We start from the raw sequence: 1,313 nt of genomic DNA, 5'->3' as shown, positions 1-1,313 counted from the left end.
GGCAGTGACCTAAGCCACAGCAGTGACAATGCTGGATCCTTAACCCACTGAGCTACCAGGGAACTCCTTCCTTTCTCCAAATTTCTATACCATTCAGATCCTCAACGAAATGGACAACCCCCAAGCATACTACACTCAGGACATAGCTCAAGTGCTAATCTCATCCAGAAACACCCTCACAGACGCACCCAGAATCAGAATATCTGGACACCCATGGTCCAGTCAAGTAAACACGTAAAGTTAGCTGAGATGAGGAGAGGGGAGGCCCTACTAGTTTGGCATGTTGTCACCTGGTACTGGTGCCCTTGGGTATGTTGCACTTAGAGCTACTGAAGGAGCCTTGCTCCCCAACACTGAGGCTCTTTGGTGCATAGCCTTTAACCCTCCTCGAGTGGGCAGATTATTAACCCATTTCCCCAGAGGAAGAACTCCTTTTCAATACCTTGGCTAACTGTAGACCTAACTAAATGATACGTCTAATTGTATCTGCTGTTCCAGTTGAGGGTCTCTTACTAGATCAAATCAACATAGACTCTCGTACCCAGAAGACTGCAGTTGATCTCAAATGTTCTAATGCTTTTTTATTGTAGCAATTAGAAAACAGGAGAGAAAAGGTTGCTTTCACCTGGTAGAGAAATACACCATTTTCCTCAGCATGATGTCACCTCTCTGTTTCTGTACTACAACTTAGATGCATAAGACTTAGATGCATAAGACACTGTCTTCCTATCCCATTGGACATCATGCTAGAGTAAAATATTGATGATGTCATGATGATCATGATGATCAAATCTGGACCTGGTCTGGGAATTGAGACCCCGCTTCAAGCCACTGCACACTGTAGCAAAAAACCAAAACCAAAAACACCCAAACTGTTCTGACACCTTCCAGCATCATTAAGCAAGCCTTGCCTGCATGGTGCCACCAGCTCCATTTTCATAGGAAATCAGTCTATCTTTTCCTTCTCACCATACATATTTGGGGGATGTGGATGGCAATGCTGAGTTCTATGAAATTCCTCTCCCAGAGGTGACTCGAAGGGAAAGGAATGAACTTTTCACACTTTCTGCCAACATTTTATTTGAGGTTGTGAGCTTCCTAAAGACTCAGGGATGAGAGGCACAGACCCATCCCTCCGTATACCACACTGATCGCTTCCAGGCCTGGTACTTCCCTGGGGGGAGGGACTGGGTGTGAGCAGCCCTCCCCCTTCACGAGGTCACAGAGCCACCTCACCATCTCAGGGCAACCTCGCCTTGCCTCAGAACAGAAAGATTGTGTCGCTGCTGGAAACAAGAGAGATTATGAAATCT

This window comes from Sus scrofa, chromosome 13, assembly GCF_054392235.1.
Source record: "Sus scrofa isolate SSC_HxYL_T2T_F1_AM1 chromosome 13, Sscrofa_HxYL_maternal_Yorkshire_Landrace_v2.0, whole genome shotgun sequence".
Taxonomy (NCBI): Eukaryota; Metazoa; Chordata; class Mammalia; order Artiodactyla; family Suidae; genus Sus; species Sus scrofa.
Note: the sequence above shows the minus strand (reverse complement) of the source record.